Source organism: Canis aureus, chromosome 21 (assembly GCF_053574225.1).
Source record: "Canis aureus isolate CA01 chromosome 21, VMU_Caureus_v.1.0, whole genome shotgun sequence".
Classification (NCBI taxonomy): domain Eukaryota; kingdom Metazoa; phylum Chordata; class Mammalia; order Carnivora; family Canidae; genus Canis; species Canis aureus.
This window is the reverse complement of record NC_135631.1, coordinates 25940744-25950000: the sequence shown is the minus strand read 5'-3', so window position 1 is coordinate 25950000 and position 9257 is coordinate 25940744. Positions and strand designations below refer to the sequence as shown.

Genomic DNA, 9257 nt, shown 5'->3' with positions numbered 1-9257 from the left:
AGGGCTCAAAATAAATCAAAACGCAACTGTCAAGAACTCAAATAAGGCCTATTTAGAAAAGGGATGGTTATACCCACTGCTTTTCCGTATAATAGCCCTTTATTGCCCTTCTCTTAGGTCTGGGAAGAATGAATGGAACCTTATAGTGGAATATGGTGACTTTAGTTCTATACCCCTATCCAACAGTTTTCTCACATCCACTATTATTGGAAGTAATGATTCCATTTGATCATTGACTAGTAATCACTTTGCTATAATAGATTTGGCTAATATGTTGTTTCTATGTTTGTTTTAGTGATTTTCTTTTTCTGAGATTTGCCTTTACTAAACTCCCCATGAGGACTCTCAATGGCAAAACAACAGTTATGCCACTGCTTTCAGCTTTTGCAGGCAAGATCTTAACCTCATCCAACATTCTCCAGGAAAACAGGTATGGCATTACATCCATGTCTTCCGACTCTACATAGATTCATTTGACACACTAATTAAATACATATAAATATTCACAAATGATCTCATAGAAAGGGAGATGGGGTATTGTTTCATCCAAAATATAAGATCTCATGATCTCACCTAAATTTCTGGGCATCATTTGATCAGTCAAAAACCACTCCATCTTTGAAAATATCAAGAAACAGTTATTGACCCTTTCAGCATCCACGATATTAAAGTAAACCCAATATTTTCTGGGAAGTTTTGGATTCTAGAGGCAACACAATCCTCATCTACAAATTTTACTTAATTTCATTTATTCTGTTACTCACAAACCAGCCCACTATAGAGCTCCCTACAACAAAAAACTCTAGAATCTTTCCAAATTATAATACAGTAGGCACTCAATTGCAAAATATAAGTACTTCCATTAGTGACCCCAGAGACTCTTTCACTACAGAGTTGTGTTCAACTCCTTTCAATTTTACTAGAGGCCCTGGATCACCTATAATGACTCTAAGTTATCCATGGTTCTGATGCTATAAAGATACAAAAGAGTTAACACAACTGACCAATTCCAGGAAGAGTAGGAGTTGATACCAGATACTTAAAAGATTTTTATAGACTAAGGCAATTAGAAATGATTTGTCCATCTGGTCTGGACAATGGCAGCAGCACACTATTCCTTATCCATATTTGCTCCTTATGAGGTGAAGAGCTGTAGGGATTCCTTGCCTCATGGATACCCATATATACTAAAACCCTCATACATATATTAATACCCAAGTACAAGATGTCAGCAGGACACTTCTTACATCCTTTGAAGTTTAGGCATTGTCTGGCCTTCCTACTATACCAAATGTGATAGGAATTTGAAATAAAGAAATTCCCCTTAAATTCCCATGTTATCCCTCCAGTAACTCTACCAAGTTGGCAGATTCCAGGAATTTCCCATGTTCTGAAATTCAAGGCATGGTTGCAATGTGGTAGTTTCCTAGCAGCAATAATTTTAATGAAAAGCGGACAATCAGGTTTGAGTGATTGCGAACTGATCACCTTTCTGATAGTGTGCATTAAGAGCCAGCAGGCATTTTACCAGAAAAGTAGTCATTCTAATTTCCTGCTTTCATTTTGGAAACCATACTTTACAGAATAAGACTCTTCTTTAGTGATGGAACATGATAAAATAGCCTACTGCTAATAGGTCTATATACAAAACATGTTTGCTATCTCTCAAAGAATTTTAAGCAATGAGTTCTATTAAAGTATTGTGGTATCATTACGGGATTGACTTTTCCTGTATGACCTTTCAATACAACTTAGAATAACAAAGCAGTCTGCAATTTGTGTGTTTTTTTTAACTTAGTTTTCTCTTTTATGAATATGCAACATGGTGTATGTAATAAAACAAAAATATTAATACAATCCTGATTTATTATTAAGTCCATATTAAATCACTCTTAATTTCTTTAATCTAACTTGATTTAACTTCCAGAGTTTCATGCTTTTATCATTGCAATCAAAGTATGCCTAAGATGTACTAGTCTATTTTTCTTTCAATTTAACATTATGATATAAAATGTTTCTCACTTACTAGTTTTCAAAGTTGCCATATGTATGACCGGGTTATCAACATTTTCCTATAATTACATGACTCATAGAAATGACAGATGTGATGTATGACCCTCATCACAAGGGTTCATTATATCTGCAATATTTTAGGGTAGGAGATGAGGTGTAGAAGTGAAAGATGGCATAAAACTTGGTGAAAATAGCATCGCGTTTTATTTTAATACACTGTTTCATAATGAGGTACTGTTCTAACTACTTCTCTGCCAATGAGGGTGAGAATGTACCAAAATGTCCTCACTTCCAAAATGTTACTATTTTAAATTCCTCTGTTTAAAAGGATAAAAGCTACATGCTTTAATGCATATTTTAAATTTGGTGTTTAATTTAGAAATAAATTCCTAGGTGTTAAAAGTGCTGGTTCAAAAAAAGCAAGTTTTGTTTGCCCTTTTTTCTTTATATTTGAGCTATAATGTTGTCTACAAGTACTATATCAACCACAGTTCCTTTGCTCTAGTTTTCTAATGCCTGAATCAACGTTAGGTAGCTATCTGGAGGGACAGATATTAGCATTTATTTCATTTTTTTTAACTTAGTAGGCAAACCTGGCATCTTGTTGGAGTTTGTATTTCTTTCATCACTATTGCTTTGAGAAAAGCACATGACTTAGGCCTCAACCAAACAGCATACTGCACCTGAGATTTAGAGGTTGGTTAAGAGACCAGAATAAACTAGATCTATTAGCACATATGCCAGTATAATTATCTAGAAATTCTAGAATACAGCTACTTGTTATTCATCCCAAGTGAGTTTGGATAAAGGTCCCAAAATCCCTGGAACTGCCACCAGTCATCTGAAGACTGAAAGGATAGAGCCAGTCTGAGACTGAAGTTAATGCAAAGTGAGAAATGATGAAAAGAAATTGAACAAGATTTTCTCTGCCCATACAAGCCTAAATAAAACAAAAGCAATACCGCTCAATGTGAAAATAATTCCTTTTTTGTACCATTTTTGTTCATTTAATTTATATAGTTGCTCTTTGTCTAAACCGACAAAAGATCTGAGGCAGAAACTCTGCTATACTACTTGCTGTGAACTTTGCTAATTTCAAGTTTTATCTTATAATTTTTAACATTTTAAACCTTGGAGTTGAGTGAGAGTTAAAAGCAGAGTTGATGTTTTGGGAATACACGCTGTTGAAGACAAGAGTCTAAGAATCTCCCTTGACTAAATATCTCTTCTTTTTCCTCAGCTTTGGAAAATTTGTAATCATCTAATACCAGATTTCCCTATAAAAGGGTGCCATCCTGGAAACAGTTCCTATTTCTCTTTAGTTGAGGCTAATTAAACTTTGCCATTGAGTCATAAAGAGGCTCACATACACTCCTTACCTTAGCTCTGTCTTCTTAGGTAAGATTAATCTACGTTGGTGCCAAAGTTGCTTGAGTTTTTCACTGTGCTAATTGTGATATTGTCATTCAAAATATTCAGAGATTATGACATAGAATATAAAATCAACAGGGATCCTGAAAATGATATACTAAAAATGGCCCCCCCCCACCACACACTCTCAATAATGATTTTACTTGTTTTATAGTCATTGGGTCTATTATAAGAAGAAAATAAGACTAGTGTGGAGGCACAGAAGGGACCAGAAAAGATAATGAGGATGAAAAAAGCGCCTCTTTGATGTTTTTTTTTGTGTATAACTCTTTTTACATAGTGCCAACAGATATCATGAGAACTCCAAAACTTTCTAAGTTTCACCTTGAAGTTAGTAACCAGACTCTCAGCTTGGCCTTCTGACTTCCTGTGTGGCATTATTCCACTTTGCTTAGAGTGTAGCAGGCCCATTCACTTAAAAGCTGGAAATAATATATATTTTGCCTTCAGGCTTTTGGGTCCTTCTAAACTAGTGGCTTTTACCTGTTCTCTCAATAATCCTTTCGAAAATCAGTTGAAAGAAGTGGCACTACCAATGTACTTTGCGTAGAAGGCGCTGGATACCAAATACTGGCCATCTATATGCTTTCATAGCTATCTCAGTTAAATAATCAATCTAATTAAATATATTTTCCTGACCTGTCATATAGAAATTCTGTAACTGCCATTGAGCATAAGTATAGACTCTCTTGCAAAATATACACTCTCATTGAATTTACATTGAGTTACAGGATTTCCCATTAACTGTCTGCCACCCATCCAGGTATCCCATGATTAAGAATATCAGATCTTGAATAAATTTTTTAAAAAGTAATATCTTTACATAGATGAAGAAATTGAGGACCAGAGATGTGAAGCAGCTGGACTAAAATCCCTTAGAGGCAGAGAGGCTAATGAAAGATCTAGAATCCCTCAATCTCATCCCAATTTCTCTTCAGTCTTAGTTGTAATGAAACCTCTAGACATATCTATAGATTGTATGACTATAATCCAATTTTTCAATATCTATCTGCATACTGTAAAAAGTTGATATAGTCTATTGTAGGATATGAAAATTATTAGAATATATATTCTCCAAAGAATTATTTAAGTTATATTACAATTAGAAAATTCTTGAACATTTCTTCACTGCTCTTATGCTCTGTTTAAATTCTTTCTAATAAAAGTATCAGTATTTTTAGTTCACTTAAATTTGGGAGTTAACACTTAAATCTTTGTAAATGTTAATAGATATAGTTCACAAAATATCATTATGTGATATTTTTTCTGAGTAAATTTTACAACTGATTAATAAGCCATTATTGCCAATTTTCCCCAGTATTAATTCATAAAAGTGCCTATACTTTTTTAAAAAAAATGATAAACTATTATTTAGAGCAGTTTTAGTTTCACAACAAAATTGAGTGGAAAATACAGATTTCTGATACAGCCCCATCCCGATACCTGCATAACTTTCCCCACTACCAACATGCCATACAATAGTATGTTTCCTGTACTTTTGAAACGGAAAAAAAAATATTCAAAAGCTCAGGGAAAACAAAGATTTTTATCTATAAATTTGTGAAAGGGAATTCCTACTCATTCAAAGCAAACTTGACCAAGAAATCAGCACACAGCAGTAAACAGCTTTACCAAATTTATGAAGCATTTGAAAGAGATAGTCATGGGCATAGCACACAATTAATTTTTTGAAGAAACAATTATGAGCCTTTAGGGACACAGTCGTGGTATTGTTCCTTGTATTAAGAACTTCCATAAATTTTCTATGTATGCTACATTGGTAGGTACTTACATTGTGTCGTCACTTTGTCTTTTTTTTTTAAACACAGGAAGGGAAATTTTAAATTGTAGGTATCTTGCCATGTTTGTCATAAAGTAGTGTCTGATGTGTAAAGATAAAAAGAGCCTTGTGCCTTTTTGACTTGTCACCCTCAGTAGGAGCAAAAAATCATTGGTATTGAATGTCACCAATACCACCTTATCAAATTAGTATAGTTCTGTAATTTGTACATTCATTTCTTCTATCTTCTGCCTATCTGGAACCAACCTATGCACTTTTAGCTTTGAGGCCACAACATATGTATTCAAATTTCATAGTCTTTCTTTAGCAATGACAACAGCCACAAACATTAATGAATCTTCTGAAATGAATGGATTTCAAAATAGAAGAACTGATGTACAGTGATTTTCTCCATCCTTCGTAAGATCTTTTTTCAGGAGTCTTCCTAAACATCTTACATATAAAATTTGATTATGGTTTAGAAGAAAGAGTTTTTCCCTAGATTAGTCCCAAATGCTCATGTTTAATTGCATTGCAAAGTGTTCCAAATAAGCAACTAATTAATATTAAAATTGGTAAAAATAGAGAATTGGGACTGGGAATAGAAACTCTCTTCAAGTTTTAGGGTCTCACAGGTGTATACTTTATCTGCTCAAGTTTGGAATCCAATGAACTTTCCTAAATTGAACAAATAAGTATCAATATATTATCTTTACTTTATTCTGATGGATTTGATACTGGTGAAATGACAAAGATGGGAATTAAGTTTTTGTTTTTGTTTTTTTAACTTGAAATCCATCCTCTTACTAGTTAAAAGCAGATCTAAAAAATACAGAGGCAGAAACTTTTACTCTAAGATAACTCCATGTCCAAGAGAAGATTAGAGTCTGTGTGTTCAGAAAGAAAGACAAACCTATTTGAAAAATTGAGGTAGCTCAAAATGACCAGTTCCTTCCTTCAAAAACAAAAGTGTTATCCTAAAATGACCCACAGCATGTATCTGATGGCAGTTATTATATCACATCCATCTCAGTGGTAAAGGATAGCTTACAATGAAAGGAAAAAGAATGCTTGGAACCTACACTGCTTTTATGGTAGTAAGAAAGAAAGGAGTTGAGAAAGAGGAAATATCACTATTTCTTATAAAAATGCTTGAATGGATCGCATGATCATTACTTATTATCACTAGCTCCCCACATGCCTTACTGAACTTTGAGATGAATAACTCTCAAGTGTTTCCTGTAGCACAGAACTTCCCTAGAACTATAGACCCATAAATCTGTCTGGTTGACATCTTCAATCATACTGCTAATAGTCCTATCAAACGGATTGTCAAACTCAAACTATTAATTTTCAGTTAAAGCATAATTTAAACCCAATAAATGCAAAGTTTTTAAGGGTATAGTTTGGTGAGTTTTGACAAATGTGTATACCCATGTAGCCAACCTACTGGTCAAGATTTAAAATAGTTACATGTCAGTGATGCTTTCTAAAGCCCCCTCATCCAAGTTCTATTCTGAGTCCTATCATCTGTTTTGAATAATTTTACCGATTCCAGAACTTCATATCAAGAAATCATATTATATGTGATCCTTTACTTCTGTCTTCTTTCACACAACAAAATGATTTGAGATTCAACTATGTTAATGGGTAATAGTAGTCAGTGCTCGCTTATTGCTGATTGGTATTCCATTGCATAATTTTTTTTCATTTGGAGATAAACAGTATTGTATCCCAGTATTCATCTATTATGAATAAAGCTGCTCTGAGCATTGTTGTAAAAAGATTTTTATGGATATATATTTTCATTTATGTTGAGCAAATAGCAGTACGTGGAATAACTTGGTCATAGAAGAGATATGCTTACATTTAGAAGAAATTTCCAAAATCCTTTTCAAAATGGTTTTATCATTTTAAATTCCAACTAGAATGTATATAAGAGTTTCTGTTGCTTCACATAATTACCAACACTTAATATCAGCCTTATTTAATTATAATCATTCTAATGGGTGTGTTGGTATTATATGATGGCTTAAATTACATTTCTCTGATATCAAAGGATATTGAGCATTATTTCCTGTGTCATTTATATTTATTTTTGTGTGTGTGAGTTCTGCACAAATTCTCTGACCATTTTATATTAGGTAATTTTGTGTTTCTAAAATACTGTGTTGCAGGATTTGGTTACTGAAAAATTGGAGGAAAGTCACATCTTAAAATTATCGAGTTTTGATTCCATGTACATAGTTCATCTTTCCATTTATCTAAGTATTCTTTAATCTCTCTACATAATAATCTATAGTTTTAGTGTAGATGTCTTCTATATTTTGGGTTGAATCTATTCCTAAATATAACATGTTTTTTATTTTCTTGTAAATGGTATTTTTAACATGTTATTTTGAAATAATTATAGGCTTATATGAAGTTGCAAAGACAGTACAGAGAGGTCTCAAATATTCATTACCCAGTTATCCCCCAGGCTGACAATTTAGGATTATACACATCATATACATTCCAATATAAAAGTCAGAAAATTGATATTGGTAAATGTGTGTATATAGATCTGTGCTATTTTACCACATGTGTAGATTTGTGTGGCAGCCATCACAATCAAAATATACAACTATACCATTACCACAATAATCTTCCCATGTTACCCCTTCATAAACACATCTACCCCATTCTTACCCCCTATTACCACAGGCTGCTGCTAGCCTCACACTCATGAATCCTCTTTTGGAATTCTTCCATCTTTATCTTAGGTAGAACCCCGAAGGGTAAATAAGTATGGGAGGAAAAATACTGATCTCTCTCTCTCTCTTTTTTTTTTTTTTTTTTTTTTTTAGGGTTTACAGGATATCCCAAGTTATCTCACAATCATTCTAAATATCTGAAATTTTGTGTATTTAATTATTTTATTCAATTTCTTATTAAATTATTTTACATAGACTCTGGAATCAGCTGGTAGGGATAAAATCCAAGCTATTTCCTGGCTAAGAAATCTGCACCAAATAACTCAAATGCTGGACACATCAGTTCTCTCATGTAGTGGATACTGAAATATTACCCCCCCCCCCGTGTTTATGAAGAGTAATGGGTTTATCCATTAAGCACTTAGAAATGTGTCTGTCATGTAGTAAGCATTCAATAAGCATCACCAGCCACAGATGTGTATGGCCATACCATTCTGAATGCACCTGATCAATAAGTATAACCATTTTTGTTAATACCTTTAGTAATTATTTTAGCTATTATGTCATTATAAGGTTTGACTAATATAAAGGGTTGATAATTTAAGTATTACATAAAATGTTATATTTATTGTGTATCATTCCATTTTAGAGGAATAAATATAAATCTATTGATATTTGTATTAATTCCCAAATATTTAGCTAATATCTATTGTGTAAAAAGTACTAAAAGTTCTGTGATAAGTCCTAAAAATGGTTGAGTGTAGTCTATACATTATTGATATCATCCTACACTAAATAGAAGGACATAATTTGTGAAACTCCGAGACACAGGATCTTTGCCATTTATAAAGAAGAACATTTCAGCTTTGCAATTATTACAAATATTCAAAATGAGAACCAGAAAACGTGGGTTAGGATCCATACCTCAGGCTGTGCCTCTCAAGTCATTTCAATTCTCCAGATTTTCCTCAACTTAAATAAGGCTTCTGTCCATATATATCCCTTTCTCCAAGTCTAAGTTTCACAACTAAGTTGACCCTGTGGTGGGTCAAATTGTTTCTACTCTAAATCTCAGCGGCTACGTGATCAGAACCAAACTGTCACTGAGGAAGGTCAATGTAAATGGAATAAAAACTATCCTGCGCATTCCATTATATGGAATATAACCTACCCAAGTTAATATTAATGAATATGTTAATATTTACAGGGGCTCTATTTTTGTTCTACTCATGAATATCAAACAATGTCCTGATCAATTGTGTTTCTTCAATGACATCTTCAATCTGCATAATAATTATTTGCCTTCTTAAGTTACTTCTCAGCAACCAGAAGTCTAACTT

The 9257-nt window shown here is 33.2% G+C and overlaps 1 long non-coding RNA gene across 1 annotated transcript in view; it reads left to right on the top strand.

The window, feature by feature from the left end:
- Positions 1 to 299: 299 nt before the first annotated feature.
- The window catches only part of LOC144293441 (uncharacterized), a 33078-nt gene continuing 24120 nt past the window's right edge, over positions 300 to 9257 (top strand). Inside the window, exon 1 of the long non-coding RNA XR_013360676.1 lies at positions 300 to 430. This is a non-coding gene — a long non-coding RNA (uncharacterized LOC144293441). The remainder of the gene's footprint in view (positions 431 to 9257) is intronic.